The 17,732-nt window shown below is 45.0% G+C and overlaps 1 protein-coding gene across 1 annotated transcript in view; it reads left to right on the plus strand.

The window, feature by feature from the left end:
• Window positions 1-595: 595 nt before the first annotated feature.
• The window catches only part of plxnb3 (plexin B3), a 57,890-nt gene continuing 40,753 nt past the window's right edge, over window positions 596-17,732 (plus strand). Inside the window, exon 1 of the mRNA XM_069716548.1 lies at window positions 596-690. The gene's annotated coding sequence lies outside the window, so the exon portion shown is untranslated. The remainder of the gene's footprint in view (window positions 691-17,732) is intronic.

The following is a 17,732-nucleotide window of genomic DNA, read 5'->3' on the forward strand; positions in this document are numbered from 1 at the left end:
CAACTTATTGATTGGAGTTGTTAAATACAAACTATCCTTAAAAATCAAACAAAATCAAACATGTTCTTGTCTGACTGATAAAACAAGTCGCGACTGAAGTCTGATCTCGTAGCTAAACAAAAACAATAAATAAACAAAACATTTGGTGTCTATCGGTAATTAATAAACTTCCTGCTTTTGTGTTTCTGCCACATTTTAAAAATGATTTATTTGATTCAATATGTCCTCACAGCTCGGTGCTGTTCTGATTAATTGTTTTATTATCGCGCCCAAGAATTTGTTTACACTCTTTTAAATTTCTACATTCTTCATAAGAGTTTCTTCACAGTTTATAATTTACGATCCACGAACAGAATTAATTAAATTTAATAGAATTAAACTGTAAATCAAAAAGTGTCCAACCAATCAATAACTTCTGATCGATGATCCCTGAGAGCCTCGGACCCCCCCCCCCCCCCCCCCCTCCAACCCACCAGCCCCTACGGCAGGTTGTCGGTTCCATTCCTCCAGAGGAGCGTCAGAAAAGCCTCCCGGCGCCGCGCGGACCGGAGCGGGGCGGAGTCTGTTGGACCTGTTGTGCGGCTCTCGGTGCGGATCGCGCAGGTCCGGGTCTCTGCGGGATTTTTTTTCTGGAAGTTTTCTCGGGCGACTCGGACTCCGGAGGACCGCGGAGCAGCCCGCCGACCTCAGGTGAGTCTGACCCGGATCACGCCGTGACCCTCCCCGCCCCCCTTCCCCCCTCTTTTTTTTTTTCCACGGCTCCAAGTTGCCCCGATTTGCAGCTGCTGCAGGAAGGAAGGCGCGTGTGCGAGTCAGGCGTGTCTGACAGCGACACACCGGACTCCGTTTAGAAATCAGACGCTTTTTAGATGTTGTCGGTTTTCTGTTTGACGGTTCGGCTGAAAGATTCGGCTGAAAGTGGGTTCGGGACCGAGGCGGAACGGTCTTTAATGCGGCTCATAAACTGTGATGATGTGTCAACGTCCAGTGTCCGTTTCACCGGGTTCATTCCCGCTGCCGTTAAACGGAGCGGTGCAGTGCCGAGAGTTTAAAAGTAGAGATTTCTGTAACGGAGTCTGGTCGGTGGAGTGTGAGTGAGCCGAACTCGACAGCGGACTGAGAGACCTGAAACCCGGTCCCCGGTCCCCGGTTCTGGTTCTGGTGTTCATTTTGTCGGACCGGTCTCATTACTGTGTTTCTGTGCGTGTCTGCTGCTCCCAGCCTGTCCTGGCCGGCACGGCTCGGCTCAGCTCGCAGCAGCCACTGAATAGCTGACATTCCAGCACACACACACACACACACACACACACACACACACACACACACACACACACGCACGCTGCTGTTGCTGATTTTATTTTTTTACGCAGTTAATGTAGGAGTCACCTTTGATGGCGTTACGTGGCCCGAGGGGAGTCTGCGTCACGTGACCCCTCTGAGAACACGAACAAAAAACAAAACACAAGTTGATTAACCTTCTCGTCCCTCAGAGACACAAACAGACTCCAAATGAATCTGTTCGCTTTAAGTGGGCAAAATGGGCAAATGTCAGCGGCCCCCTGCGACCTCCACCATCCACTGGGGGGTCCTCAGGGGTCCTCAGGGGCCCGTCAAGCTCCAGGGACACAACAGAACTTCAAAGAGCCTTCAGCCTGGTTCTGGTTCTGTTTTTAAAGCCTCTCGAGTCTTTGAACGGGCCGTGTTCCTGTCGGTCCCCGTGTCGGTTCAGCAGATCCGGATCAGGTCAGACCGCCGTGTCTCGGTTCTGTTGGACTTCCGGTCTCTGTGGTTCTTTATCTGCAGCTCAGTTTCTCCTGCAGAACATTTAAACCTTTTTTTATTTTTGAATTTAAACGTTTGCTCGAGGTCATAGTGAGTTTGGACTCCTTCCAGAAACATCTGAGATTTTCTTGAACCGGCGGATTTTCAGAATGGACTTCTGTTACAAACAAAATCTCACAAAATGACAATTTTACTGTCAGAAGTTTAATTAAAACATGAAAATATTAATTCTCTCGCTCGATTAAGAAACACATTATTTCAGTTTAATACATTAGTATGAGTTCATTATAATTTCTACTCAGATTTACACACAAAGAGACGGCAGATAAATTCAAAGTCGTTAAAACCTGATGAGAATCAACGAGCTGCAGATTTTTCTGCCCCAAAAAATTTAGAAATTAAAAATAAATCTGAATTCAGATGGTCTGTGACCGGTTTGATGAGGTCACTAGGAGCTGATTGGTTGATTATGATCTCCGTTTGATTAAATTTAATTTTCACCATTGATTGAAAATTACAGTCAAATGAAATGAAGTCTGGTGGGAGACGAACGCTGCTGCTGATGGCGGGTGCAGCTCTATTTTTTCAGATGTTGTGTGTTGATGTGTTTCATTGTATAAAATGGAGCCCTGACAGACGAGGTTCAGGAACGCACTGATTAAATTTGTTAATTTGTTGTTTTCTGAATGGAGTCTGGTGAAAACATGTTTAACCCAGAACCCTTGAAAGAAGATGAGGCGACCCGCTGACCCCGCCGGGTCATGTGACCTGTATGAAAGCAAGTGACATCATCCTCCTCCTCCTCCTCATTATCATCATCATCATCATCATCATCAGTGAGATGAAGATTATTTAACTGAAACATCCATTTGACTAATCTGAAGGGTTTAGTCTGAGTCCAGATTCAGAGTCAGATTACTGTTTCTGCTTTACCACCTCTAATCCACACACACACACACACACACACACACACACACACACACACACACACACACACACACACACACACACACACACACACACACACACGCGCACACACACTGTTAATATGCTGTAATCTAAATGTTTAATCCAACTGGATTTACACCAGTAACACCAGTACATTCGGTGTTCCAGTTTCCTAAACATCTCAAACTGATGATTCAGTTTTCTGCTTTAATGCAAAATGTTAGCATGGGAACTAATGTTAGCATGGGAACTAATGTTGGCATGGGAACTAATGTTAGCATGGGAACTAATGTTAGCATGGGAACTAATGTTAGCATGGGAGCTAATGTTAGCATGGGAGCTAATGTTAGCATGGGAACTAATGTTAGCATGGGAGCTAATGTTAGCATGGGAACTAATGTTAGCATGGGAACTAATGTTGGCATGGGAACTAATGTTAGCATGGGAACTAATGTTAGCATGGGAACTAATGTTAGCATGGGAACTAATGTTGGCATGGGAGCTAATGTTAGCATGGGAACTAATGTTAGCATGGGAGCCAATGTTAGCATGGGAACTAATGTTAGCATGGGAACTAATGTTAGCATGGGAGCCAATGGCAAAGAACATGGTCTCATTATATTTTCATATTGATCGATATGATTATTGTAGTTTACACTTATACGACGGCTGAGGCAAGAAACACGTTCAGGTGACAAACGCTGAATTAAAAAAATACTCGAAGGACTTTACTGGGAGGCTTTTATTGTGAAGTTCAAATGAATACAGGTTTGTTGTGGGCCCCTAAAATCACACTTAGAAACCAGCTAATATCCCCTTAGCAACCACCTAAAATCATACTTAGCAACCACATAAAATCATACTTAGCAACCACATAAAATCATACTTAGCAACGACCTAATATCACCTTAGCAACCACCTAATATCATACTTGGCAACAACTTCATTTCAGCTGATTGATTAGGTGATCTGATCGATCAACAAATGGAAATAGTTGATTGTATTAAGAGAAATAATGCAGCTGAAGTGTGACGGGCCGAGCCACCGACTCCCGTTCCCTCCGGCAGATGACGTGACGAACGTCCGTCACGTTTCGTAAATCGAGCCGTGACGACGGACTCTGGATGGAGAACGGTCCTGTGATCCGAATGTTCTGAAGCCTCTCAGCTGTTTGTTGTTTTCAGCTGCGAGAAGAACAGAAGGACACTTTGTTGGAGTGGAAGTTTCCTTTAACCCGCAGCCAGACGACTGTGTGTGTGTGTGTGTGTGTGTGTGTGTGTGTGTGTGTGTGTGTGTGTGTGTGTGTGTGTGTGTGTGTGTGTGTGTGTGTGTGTGTGTGTGTGTGTGTGTTCTCGTCCTACGGACGATGTGGGGACATGAATCTGTTCAGTGTGTCGCGTCCCCACAATGCCGTCGTTAAGCCTCGGTGAGGAGTTTGAGGTCCGAGTCGGTCTGCAGGAGGTGAATGTAAGTCAGCGTGAAGTCCTCTGGAGGGATGCAAACACCCCGGTGTGTGTGTGTGTGTGTGTGTGTGTGTGTGTGTGTGTGTGTGTGTGTGTGTGTGTGTGTGTGTGTGTGTGTGTGTGTGTGTGTGTGTGTGTGTGTTGTTTTTGTTGCTGTGTGTGTGATTAACCGTCAGTTTCTGATACAATCTGTGGGACCATCTGTTAAACTCAACTTTACACCCCCTGAGTGTGTGTGTGTGTGTGTGTGTGTGTGTGTGTGTGTGTGTGTGTGTGTGTGTGTGTGTGTGTGTGTGTGTGTGTGTGTGTGTGCGCGCGCGGGCACATTCCTGTACATGTGCTGCTGTGTTTCTGCAGGTTTCGTTTTAAGATGAATTAATATTCTACCAATTAAAAAAAGTTTTATATTTTTTAGGTCAGTTTTTTTTTTTTTTTCATTTTCCCTTTAATTATTTTTTTTGTTTAATGTTTTAAGTTGAGGCACCGAGCGGATATACGAGGAAGCAGAAGGCGGGTTTGAGTCATCACAATTATATTTGTGACAAAGGAAGGTTCTTTGTTTTCTACTGTGGAAACTCTGAAGTGTAAAAATGTTCGGTGTTGATTCGTTTCAGCAGGTAAAACTCTGATCTGCCTGTTTTTAACTCACTGAATGTGATGTTCAGCCGGAGTTTAGAGTTCAGCAGCAGGTTCACGACTCACTTTAGTTTAGGACTAAACCGGTGAGGACGGTTTCTCTTCTCCGTTCATCTGAAAGTCTTCAGATTAAAGTCGATGATGAGCGGCAGCAGAGAAGGACATCCTAAAAAAACACAGAAAAACGAACATCGGCGGGTTGACTTTAAAACCGGCGGCACTGCGTTGATAAAACAGACACAATTCTGGAGTGGAAATCACTGCATGGGCTCAGGAACACTTCTGAAAACCGTTGTCTGTGAACACAGTTCAGTTCATCGCTGGTTAAAACTCTACAAAGAAGAAACCAGATATGAACATGATCCAGAAACACCGCCGCCTTCTTTAAGATGGACTGAGCTGAAGTTGGAAAACTGTCCTCTTGTTTGACGAATCGCAACCTGAGATTCTTTTTTGGAAATCAGAGAAGGAGGAGGAGGAGAAAGAGGAGGAGAGGGACCATCCAGCTTGTTATCAGTAAAATGTCTCCGTTTCATCATTTGATATGTTTTCTTTGGTCTTACAAAATTTGAAAATCCTCCCATTTAGTTTTTTAATTACATATAATACGCAGCGAAACTGATTTTTAAATGGATTTGTTTACAAACAAGCACAGGACCGTGATGATGTCATCCCGTGTCTCGGTCCGACGGCCCGTCTGTCCTCTGCAGCGATTAGTCGGTTGATCGATCAGTCGGACAGAGTGAGACGTTCGATGATGTCACCTGCTGCCGTTCTCGCCGTCTTCTAATGTTTTATGGAACAAAATGATCGAATAATCGATCAATAATGAAAATTATATTTCCCCCCCTGCAGCCGTGCTGTTTTTATTTTTTTATTTTGCATGTTTTTTGTGAAAAAAAAAAATTGGAATATCTTTTTTTTTACTAAATCGTTAAATCTCTCACGGCAGCAGCTCATTAACATCCTCGATTAACCTGTCGGGTTAATTTTCTCCTTTAACAGTCAAGTGGACGTTTAAAAACAGCAAATAATGATGAAATGTAGTTTTTTGTATTAGTTTATCATCTTAAATTAAAGTTAAAGTAAAATCTTCCATCATAAAAAGTCACAAACGACCGTCGGCAGTCTCAGAGTGGTGAAAAACACTGGAGGTGAACTGACCCTTTAATCCTGAATGAAACCCAGAAGCTGCAGAACATCAGAGGATGTCTGTGTGTGTGTGTGTGTGTGTGTGCGTGTGTGCGTGCGTGCGTGCATGCGTGTGTGTATGTGTGTGCGCTTCATCTGTTCCTGCAGATGAAAGAGTTGCTGGTTTGATTCCTCGGGGACTCTCAGCCAGCGGCCGCCTGCTGCTGATCTGAACCACGTCGACGCACACACCAAACCTCAGGAGGGCGTGTGTGTTCATGTGTGTGTGTTCGTGTGTGTGTGTGTGTGTGTGTGTGTGTGTGTGTGTGTGTGTGTGTGTGTGTGTGTGTGTGTGTGTGTGTGTGTGTGTGTGTGTGTTGTGTATCTCCTCCTAAATCACGCTCCATCATTTTTTCCTTTTTGTCCTACATAAATGTCTCCGAACACTTTTTAAGTCTTAAGAGTCTCCTCTTGTTTTATCAGCACACTTTTGGTTGGTATCCCAAAATGCATTTCACCCTCCTCCCCCCACACCCCCGAGCTGAGTGTTGGAGGCCATAATCAGACTGATCCAGCTGTTGGTTTTCATGGATCGATATCTCAAATCAGAGCGGGATAGTCTCTCTTTTGTGTTGATTGACCTGAAGCACCTTCCTGGTGGGAGGAGCTTAAAACAGATGGTGTCCAAGGGGCGGGGGTGTGTGATGTGACACAGAGAGGATGTGGTAGTGATGGCAGCCAACATTTGGTCGTGTTGCTGGAGGGCTTTTTGTCAGCTGCTGTACCGGGCTGTCTACCGAGGGGCGTCGGTAAAAGCAGCTTTTTCGAGGGGGAAGTTTGGTTGTCGGAGTCGAGGTCGTTCTCGCCCGGTCTGAGGTGAGTTGGTGAGGAAAGTCCAGGTGTCCCGTTGCATAAGCGTTGTGTTTGTCTTACTATGGGTGGTGTTAAGTGTCAAGCTGTAGTCAAGGTGTTGAGTCCTTCCAGAGAAACACAGGTGGCGTCCGTTTGGTGTCGAGATCAGCCGCGCCTTAATGTGATCCTTCCTTCGTACCAAACATCAGCCAACAGTGACGTCGCCACGTTGGTTTGTGAACGTCCGTTACGAAGCCTCCAGTTCAGCCTGCAGTCGGAGGGAGAGACAGGCTGCAAGAAATGTACCACAAAATCTTGTAGAATAACTCAAAATAATGAACGAGATCTAAAAACCCGGACAAGCCCCCACATTTGTAACCCTGACTCAGCAGGAATTAACCAATCAGTGATGTCATCGTTGGTTTGTGAACGTTACGAAGCCTCCAGTTCAGATTCTGTCCGTCACCATCTTTGCTAGTTCAGAGCGGTTCGGAGCAGGAAGTGACCATATTTGGACAAACTGGGGGAGGAGCCAGCAGTGGATCTGAATGATCTGATTGGAAACCCAAACCCCCCCCCAAAACAGGTCTTCTTGAATCTTCTTTTCTAATGAATGAGGGATTATTTTCAGATGGACCTCCAGAAAACTAATAAGAAGGAGTGACTTTAGCTAACAACACCGAGATAACTGATGGACACATTTTATTCACTTTGGATTTGATGAGAGAAGTTGAATGGGAGTCTATGGAGCCGGAGGCTTTTTGGAGCCGACCTCTAGTGGCACTCGCTGGTATTGCAGCTTAAGGCACTTCTACATCGCCCTCATTTTTCAGACCTGAAGCTACGAACTCTTTTCTATCCAGTCTGTGGTCCAAGCGCTAACTTGGCATTAGCCTTCAGTGGTACGTCGACAGCATGTGTTCCTGGTCCGGTGACTGTTATTTTAGATATTCCAGGTATAGCGAAAAGAATTTATTGATCGTGAAACCATGTTTCATTTATGAGAACAGAAAGTCCGCCGCCTGATGTCTTTCAGGAGTCAGATGTTCTGTCAGCAGGGCGCGGCGAGCGCTCCTGCCAGGTCCGATTGACCGTTCAGCCTCGTCTCCGTAACGCTCGGAGCGCCGTGAGTCCTTTGTAGTTCTCCGCAAGGCCATTCTCAGTCTGCACTCGTCCAAGATGCTCGGAGAGAAAGCGAGAAAACACTCGGAGAGAGAAGCGGTTCTGCAGTGAACCAGAGTCCATTCAGATTCTGTGCGATTTTAACGCAGATGTGTTTGATGTTGGTTGACGTTTTTACGTGACGTCCCCAACCTGAAGTGACGGGAGGAGGAAGTGTGTGTGTGTGTTGGGGGGGTGGTGGTGGGGGGGGGGGGTCAGAGGGCAACCGGAGGACGAGTTGAAACAAACAAGAAACTCACAAAGACGAGTGGAGGGGGAGGGAGGGTGGAGTTCTGGGGGGGTGTTGGGGGACTATTGTTGATCCCAGATTAGGGCGGAGCCTCCAAACCGATTATGCTAACAACACACACACACACACACACACACACACACACACACACACACACACACACACACACACACACACACACACAGAGTTGAGTGGAGTGTGAATGAAGTGTCCTTGATCGCACCAACTGCTGAGCCCCCCACCCTTCAAACCCCCCATTCCTCAAACTCACCCAACCCTCCCCCACCCACCCACCCACCCACACACACATACACACAGACGCACACGCGCATACACACACACACACACACACACACACACACACACACACACACCCTCCTCCCCCGTGTGTGTATCAGATCACACACACACTGACTGTGTGTGTAGCTGGAGGTGATATTAATAATCCATAAAGAAGCTGGTTTCTCTCAATCGCTCCCTGTGGAGCCAACGCACACACACACACACACACACACACACACACACACACACACACACACACACACACACTGACACAAGACATACACCGTGCTAACCAGCTGTCTCGCTGCCTGTCAGACAGACAGGCTGCTGGAGTCACTTTCTTCCTTCACTTTATTCTTCTGTCACGTATTTTTCCGCCTAATTTCTTGGAAGCTTTTTGAATCAAACAGATTCTTAATTCACTCTGGTGTCTTCCGCACAAACACACACGTGGACACACAACGAGGACAACACACAAAACACGTGGCTGTTTATACATTTTATATGAAGATAAACTGTACTTCAAAATTTCCCCCTATAAACTTGCTGACATTCAGCCCTGAATTAAAAACAAAATGTCCTCTGAGCTACAGTTCGTTATCGACCTTCTTCATCTTTATTCTCTTGATCAACATCAGTTCCACACGTCAACGTCACCGCTGGCAACGTGAGCATCTGTGATGTAAACACGGACCTGAAACTGGAGCAGAGAAAAATCTGATTTTGGAAACGGGCAATCTTGAACACGCCCGCTTACGGCCGAGTGTCCCTGAGCCCATGCAGTGATTTCCGCTGGGTCAAACTTCGGTAAATGGTCAACAGAGGGGCGGAGCTTCACTCTGAGAACAAAGAAGAAGGTGCGTGCGTTCAGGAGACACCAGGTAGGTTTTCTTAAACGTTTGCGTTGGTCGTGTCACCGTGAATTTAGTCCCCCAGACTCAGACTGGGGGACATTTTTGCAAAATTAGGTGCTTGTTAGCTGTTTGTTAACTTGAGTTTAGCTGGTTTTTTTGCAAACTTAGCTGTTTATTAATTTTAATATTTAGTTGTTAGCTGTTTGTTAGCTTTCTTAGCTGTTTGTTAGCATTGTTAGCTGTTTGTTAACTTGCATTTAGAGAATTTGTCAGGTTGACCTGAACGCAGCTGAACATCCGTAACAAGTTCAGATGATAGTGGCTCCTCCCCCACCAGCTCGTCCAAATATGGTCACTTCGTTCTCCAAACCGCTCCGAACTAGCAAAGATGGTGACAATTGAAATACCGAACTAACGGCAGTTGCGAAACTAATGGGTTACGTCACTGTTGGTTGCCACCTCATCCGGACTAAAACTGGGCGTCAGCAGGAGAGTTGTCGGTTTTATTGCGTTTACCGGATCCCCGATGGTAACCGAAGTCTCCTCTCGGACGCCTCATGATGTTTTGACGACAAAGACTCGCCTGTTATTTAACTTTCTCTCGCTTCATGACGACTTCCAGAACGTGTTCGTGATGTCGACCACAGCCTGTATATAAACATGGACGTAGCCAGGTGTGACGTCACCGCTACTTTCCATCGTAGGCGGTCTGAAGTCCGAACCTGACGCTTCACGTTAGCGCCGTCTTTTCGGTTCGCGGATTGGAACCGGATCAGATCAGGTTTTTGTTTCAAGACTCCTGCAAGGACAGAAAAGAAACTCCCTTCGTGGTTAAAGACAGGCGTGTTCCCGGGATGGTCGAGGTTTCCATGGAGATGGTGGAGGTAACCATGGTGATGAAGAGTATGGCTGACGGGGAGCACACGGGGACCTCAGAATGATAGTAATACCAAAACGTGTGTGTGTGTTTATAATTGGCTGTGATAACATATTCTCTTTGATGTTAAAGTGAAGCCAGAGACAGTCACCAAGAACCAGCCAGAACCAGTTATCAAGAACCATTGAGTCAGAACCAGACCTTCAGAACTAGTTATCAAGAACTAGTCATTCAGAACCAGTCAGCAATAGATTGAACCAGCCAGCCAAAAACAGTCATCCAGAACCGGACATCAAGACTAGATCACCAGAACCAAGCATCTAGAACCAATCAGCCAGAAACAGTCAGCTAAAACCACACAGTTAGAAACAGCCAGAAAAAAACAGCCATCCAGAACTAGTTTGTAACATTTCGGAGTCCACGTACCCTTAACTGAAAAAAAACATCAGTGACAAAACAGTTCGTGTGTCAGAAGATCTTCATCAGTCCGGAGACCCGCCCACTTGTCACCTTTGATTGGCAGTCAGACCGACCAATCACAGACTGATGTTTTGACATGTGCAGTGGTCCTGAAACGGCCCGTCAAACACAGTCTCACGATGACAACGATGATACAGAGTGAGCTGCGGGGGAGGGGAGGGGAAGTGGAGAGGGGGAGGGGGGGTACATACATGACATAATGATATCTTCCACGTTTACACGTCCGTCTGCTGTAGTTCACACGTGTTTCTTCCAGCTGGTTAAATTTTTCTGCTTCCAGTAATCAAAAGAAGTTTTCTCTGATCAAACCTCAAATTTTAAGGTTTAATCAAAGCAAAAGTGTGAAAAATATTCCCGTCTCGTGTTGTTGTCGTTGTCAGCGGACGTTAAGGCGCCCCGCGGGCCCGCTGGTATTTAAAGGTAATCAGAACCACTAAAGGGAACTTTATTGAGAACGGGATCCTTGCGGCAGCAGATTGAATCACTTTTTTATTGAAACTCCGCGGCTCCGACACTGTTTCTTTAGCTGCTGACAAAGACCGGCAGCACAAAAGGACGTGAATTTAAATGAACTTTATTGAAAGGCTGCGGGGTGAACAGTGTTAATGAACAGTCGGGCCTCAACAGAGAGCCTTTATTTAAACACAGGCGGCGGACAAAGAAGAAGAAAGCGGCCGAGTGAAAAGACGGGAGTTCATTCAAATGGCTTTATTGACGGCACACAGCTCCAGTGTCGACGGCCGGAGCGCTGCGTGAAGCGACCGGACATGAAGGTCCACAGAGGAGGGATCAGTAAACAAAAACAACCTCACAATCAATAATAATACTACGACAAACAACAACAATGATGATGTTACAACCAACAGGAGCAGTAATACTATCATGATAATATGACAGTTGTGGTATTTGTACAACTGTTGTTTTATTTGTGCGACTGTTTTTTATTTGTACGACAGTTGTTTTATTTGTACGACAGTTGTTTTATTTGTATGACAGTTGTTTTATTTGTACGACAGTTGTTTTATTTGTGCGACTGTTTTTTATTTGTATGACAGTTGTTTTATTTGTACGACAGTTGTTTTATTTGTGCGACTGTTTTTTATTTGTATGACAGTTGTTTTATTTGTACGACAGTTGTTTTATTTGTACGACAGTTATTTTATTTGTACGACTGTTGTTTTATTTGTACGACAGTTGTTTTATTTGTGCGACTGTTTTTTATTTGTATGACAGTTGTTTTATTTGTACGACAGTTGTTTTATTTGTGCGACTGTTTTTTATTTGTATGACAGTTGTTTTATTTGTACGACAGTTGTTTTATTTGTACGACAGTTATTTTATTTGTGCGACAGTTGTTTTATTTGGACAGGTCGTAACGATGCGTTCAAGTGTTCCGACATCTTAAAGTTTATATTTAGAGGTTGAGACGCTGCTTCACTCTGATGCTGTGTCTGTGTGTGTGTGTGTGTGTGTGTGTGTGTGTGTGTGTGTGTGTGTGTGTGTGTGTGTGTGTGTGTGTGTGTGTGTGTGTGTGTGTGTGTGTGTGTGTGTGTGTGTGTCATTGTGTGTGTGTGCGTGTGTGTGTAATGAAGGAGGAAGTTCCTCCTGAGTGCTACAATGACCTGTTTTTACTGTCTCAGTGTTCACATTTCCTCCGCTTGTTCTCCCTCTTCCTTCCTTTTTCCTCTATTTCTGTCTGCCTGTCTCCCTGTCTATCCCTCTGTCTGTCTGTCCCCCTGTCTGTCTCCCTGTCTGTCCTCCTGTCTGCCTGTCCCTCTGCCTGTCTGTCTGTCTGTCTATCTAAGTCTATTTTATTTTAGTTATACAGCCTATTATCATAATAGAATAGAAATATACAACCCGTGCAGAATACATTATCCTACATCTTCAGACCAGAAAAACTCTTTAATGAGTAAAAATGGACAGTTCAGAGAAGGGACGTTCAGGATGTTCATACACGAATTGGACACTGTGAGCTGTTCCTTTAAATGTTAAACTGTTCCTTTAAATGTTAAACTGTTCCTTTAAATGTTAAACTGTTCCTTTAAGTGACTGCTCTCTGTGGTCAGATTACAGACTGTGGAATAATGTGTTGTCACTGCATCACCCTGAAGATTACACAGTCTGAGTGTGTGTGTGTGTGTGTGTGTGTGTGTGTGTGTGTGTGTGTGTGTGTGTGTGTGTGTGTGTGTGTGTGTGTGTGTGTGTGTGTTTGTGTATAATTGGTATCTTGGACTGCAGCTGTCTTCATTCACCGGCATCTATTACACCCCCAATTTAGAAACAGAGACACACACACATACGCACGCACGCACGCACGCACGCACACGCACGCACGCACGCACGCACGCACACACACACACACACACACACACACACACACACACACAGTGACTCACAGGGACAGTAAATCATTCCCTCCGTTCGGCTGCAGATTAACAAGCAGAACAAGAACATAATGAATATAATTTAGTACAGGTCGTCGTCACATGTAACAGCGCCACCAATCAGCATCCAGCAGTGATGTCATCATTGGTTTGCGAACGTTACAAAGCCTCCAGTTCAGATTCTGTCCGTCACCATCTTTACTAATTTGGAGCGGTTTCAAGCAGGAAGTGACCATATTTGGGCAAGCTGGCGGGAGGAGGTAAGTGGTAGATCTGACTGATCTGATTGGAAACCTGACGATACTACGTCCCGCCCACCGATAACTGTAACCTGACTGCACCACAGGCCTGTCAATCAAACAGACACGCCCCCAAAAACAGGTCTTCTTGAATCTTCTTTTCTAATGAATGAGGGATTATTTTCAGATGGACCTCCAGAAAACTAAGAAGAAGGAGTGACTTTAGCTAACAACACCGAGATAACTGATGGACACATTTTATTCACTTTGGATTTGATGAGAGAAGTTGAATGGGAGTCTATGGAGCCGGAGGCTTTTTGGAGCCGACCTCTAGTGGCACTCGCTGGTATTGCAGCTGAAGACACTTCTGGATCAGAACCATTTTACAGACCTGGAAGCTACGAACATTTTTATATCCCATCTACGAGTGTCACAGGATCAGCTGTTAACACAGAGGGGGTCAGAGGTCAGGATCTGGATCAGGTGTATACGGGACCTGAGATTGAACTCAGTTTCCAGTTCAGCAGCAGTTCGGTGACTCTGCAGCGACAACCTGCATCAAAGCTCTGAGACGCTGCACATACTGTGTGTGTATTGAAGTGTGTGTGTGTGTGTGTGTTTTATGTTTTAGTGTGTGTGTGCTCCATATATGCAGATTACAGCTCTATAAAGTCTCAGTTTTCAGAGTTACAACCATCAGATTAACTCCACAGATTAGTGAATGAAGGCAGGCAGCCTAATCTACTGATCGTGTGTGTGTGTGTGTGTGTGTGTGTGTGTGTGTGTGTGTGTGTGTGTGTGTGTGTGTGTGTGTGTGTGTGTGTCAGAGGCAGGTTTAATGGGGATTAAAATCGACTGGTGGCCTATTTGTGGGCTTTAGTTTATATTTTTCTGCACTGGAAATAAAAATCAAACAGACTTTAGTTCAGAGGCACAGATTAAATAGAAAAAAGTAGAAACCCATAGAACCCGTAGAACCGGTGGAACCCGTAGAACCGGTGGAACCCGTAGAACCAGTGGAACCCGTAGAACCGGTGGAACCCGTAGAACCGGTGGAGCTCCTCTGACTCGGGGTTTTGAGTGACATCATGGCGTGTTGGGGGAGTCGTGTTCTCCCATGTGCACCGCGACCGAACACGTCTCAGACACGTGCAGCCAGTCGGAAATAATTTTTTTCTATAAAGTCGATGACGTAAACTTGCACCGCCGCGGCAGGAACAAACACGGCATCGTGATTTATTAACAGAGAAAAATGTTCGGAAATTAGTATAAAACGAGCGAATTAATTATTAATCAATTAATTATATCTTTAATTAATTTTAATATTGGCACTAACAGTGCAGCACGTCGGCATTTTTTAACAGGAAGAATAATATTTTTCTTAAAGCTCAGTTTGTATGTTAATAAATTAATATTCTGTCCTGAACCTGTTTTTTTTTTTTTTTCTATTAACGTATTCTTCTGAGGCGTTCAGGATCGGCGCGTAAACGACACATCCTCATTAAGCCGGATAGAAAACCTGACGCTTCGTTCTCCTCCGTCAGTTATTAACCAGCCCGTCGGTGTCGCATGTTGTTCCGACATTAAAAAACTCATCTGATCTGTTAGTTATTAAAATATTTGCAGATGAGTCTCTGTTAGCTGATGATGCAACACTCAGAAATGTGCCAACCTTCCCCTCCACCCCTCCTCCCCCACCCCACCCGTCCTCTTCACCCTCTGGGTCGGTGGTTCCCTGCAGGTTCCGTCTCCGTCGTAGACTTTAACTTTAACAGAGACTCCTGACTCCTGAGGTGAGACAGCTGCCGTTTTCGTCCCACTTTCAGGAGGGAAGTCAGTCGATCATACGGGTTTTCAAATCAGGTTAGTCCGGTTTGTTTGGAGGAATTCTGACATGAAAATGAGCGGACGGTTTACGAACGCTTCGAATCCGACCGGCAAAAAACAAACAACACACACGAGATGAGACAGAAGACACGTAAACACACACAAACAGGCTTCACAGACAAAAGAAGACCAGCTTGAAACTAGTACGCAGCGTGTGAAACACTTGGAGGGCTTTTATTTTGATACAGCGGCTTTTAATTTGAAATGTAAACATGGAAATCACAGACTCGTCTCCCAAGTTGTCGATTTTGTCGTAGACTGTTCGTGGATGTAGATTCCGGGTCACAAAAGTGATGCTTGTGCAGAAGTGCCTTAAAGCTGCAATACCACAGAGGGCCACTAGGGGCTCGCAACAAAAAAGCCTCTGGCTCCATAGACTCCCATTCAACTTCTCTCATCAAATACAAAGTCAGTAAATGTTTTCCACAAGTCGTTAGCTAAAGTCACTCCTTCTTATTAGTTTCCTGGTGGTCCATCTGAAAATAATCCCGTTATTAATTTGATATTTGGCCTCAAATAGCAGAATATATGGGAGGGTGTGCCTGTTTGATTGACAGGCCTGTGGTAGTCAGGATTCCGCTGTAGGTGGGCGGGGCTTAGTGTCCTCGGCGCTCAACTCAGATCCGTCACAGTACAAACACAGACAGATAACTGTACGTGAAGAAAGCCGACATGTGAAGCCAGAATATCCGGTGCGCCCCCTGCTGGCTGGTTGCAGTGTAGGTTATAAGCCCCGCCCCCTTCCATGTTAGCCGATGAGTCCAACTGCAGAATCAAAGTAGACCTCAACTTAAAAAAATTCTCAGATATTCTATCAAGTGTTTGTTTTTCTGATTAGTTTGTTATTGATTAGTTGTTTGACGCTATAAAAAGACGTCGTCATCATCAGCATATATTTTGGTCATTTTTAGTGCAGATTAGCGTTAAAATTTTAATACTTTGTCTCAGATTGTTTCTTAAAGTCTTTTTACACCAGATGTCACCAACCTTTTTTTTCTTCTTCTGAGAGCTACTTAGGTAAAACAAACAACAAAATAAAAGTGTAACATTTTATTCAGGCGATGACGCAATTCCACCGACTTCCTGTCCAAACTGCTCGATTGTACGTCGCCACGAGAAGCCTGCTTTCTGTAGACGCAACAGGTTATGCAATAACTTAAACATGAAAGGTATCATAAAAGAGCATGAAATGAAAGTCTGCTTATGCGAGTTTGCTTTTTTGCTTCTCAAACTTGAAACAGGAATTCGAGATGAGGCCGAGATGTTTTCCCCGTTAATCTTTAGATTTAGCTCGTTAGCTTCGACCGAGCCTTTTGAAGGAAAACAGTTTTTCAAACCTTTGCTGCTGTGGACTGTAAATTAAAAAGCCTTCAATTCCAGGTTCCACTCAACCTCCGACAAAGTCTGTATTTTTTTTTTTTACCCCAAACCAGGATCTTTGGTTTGAACCATCGTCACGTCTTCCGGCGGTTCTGGAGACGGCGGCGTCGTGCGTCCTGACTTCGGTGAACTTCCTGCCGCTGAAACACTGGGCCGAATGTTCGGAGTGACATTTGCTCTGATGGTCGACCGAACGAACGAGTGAATGGACTCTCTGTGCGTTCGACCGAGACCTCCCGACCTCGGACCTCCGACAGCCGCGCTGTTAACCAGCCGGGTCCGGAGAGTCGAACACAAACCTTTATTATCCGCTTTTCTCTTTAGCCTCTTTTAGCTCCTGGTTTTGGTTATTTTTATGCATTTAAGACTTTAGACTTTATTAATCCCTCAGTGGGGAAATTTAGTCGTCACAGCAGCATAGAAACACAGTTTGGAAAAAAAAAAGAAAAATGTGACTTACTCACACCTGAGTTTCTGTAATGGAAATCGCTGCATGGGCTCAGGAATGCTTGTCTGTAAAGCTTGTTGCTTCCTGCTTCTCTGTGCGCATCGGTGTTTTTATTTTCAAGCTTTTTGTGTCTTTGAAGTAAGATAAAAATGGACGACATCCGTCCCTGAAATCAACTACGAATGGACAAAAAAAAAAAAACTCTCCCTGATGAGATGAAATCCAATAGTCTGACTTTCCCTGAACACACCGGCTTCATCAGCCGAACACAAAGGCGGCAGCAGAGACTCACAAAGAGGCAACGCCAACAACAAACACGCAGTCAGACGCGAGGGCTGCTGCGCCCTGCTTTTTGTCTTCAAGGTCGCCTCCTGCCTCAGCTGGCTTCTGCGCCGCCGTTCGGCCTTCGCTCTTTTTCAAATCATCTGACAGAGACAGACTGAAGCTGTGTTTCAACATTTCAATGTTTTTATCTTTGCGACATGTTTGATTGATAGGGGTGGGCGGAGCCACAGGCTGTGGTCAATAAAGGGCGGTGTTCACAGTTCACAGTTTTGCTTCTGCTTTCATCGTCCTCCCTTCACACGAACGTCGGCTTTAAAACCGAGTTGTATTTTTAGAAACGAAGGCGTCTCGTTACTCTCAGATGTTTCTGTAGTAAAAGATCTTTTTTAT

Source organism: Brachyistius frenatus, unplaced genomic scaffold (assembly GCF_029030835.1).
Source record: "Brachyistius frenatus isolate BFR_SWC_R1_liver_20210118 unplaced genomic scaffold, ASM2903083v1 Contig_159, whole genome shotgun sequence".
NCBI classification, from domain to species: Eukaryota; Metazoa; Chordata; class Actinopteri; family Embiotocidae; genus Brachyistius; species Brachyistius frenatus.